We start from the raw sequence: 319 nt of genomic DNA on the forward strand, positions 1-319 counted from the left end.
TGTAGACCAGGCTGGTCTCGAACTCACAGAGATCCGTCTGCCTCTGCCTCCTGAGTGCTGGGATTAAAGGCGTTTGCCACCATCGCCCGGCGGGTTGCATTTTTTTATGTTATATTTTTTATGAATCTGAAGCTATTATTTCTTTTCCTGATATTAGACACCTAATTTATTAGGTATCTAATAATTAATAGTCACTTTATTAGTCTAATAAAGAGCTGAAGGGCCAATAGTGAGGCAGGAGAAAGGAAGGCTGGGCTGGCAGGCAGAAATCTGGGAGGAGGAAAAGAAGGGGCAAGAGAGAACAAGGAGAGAAGGACCC

Source organism: Microtus ochrogaster, unplaced genomic scaffold, assembly GCF_000317375.1.
Source record: "Microtus ochrogaster isolate Prairie Vole_2 unplaced genomic scaffold, MicOch1.0 UNK20, whole genome shotgun sequence".
Taxonomy (NCBI): domain Eukaryota; kingdom Metazoa; phylum Chordata; class Mammalia; order Rodentia; family Cricetidae; genus Microtus; species Microtus ochrogaster.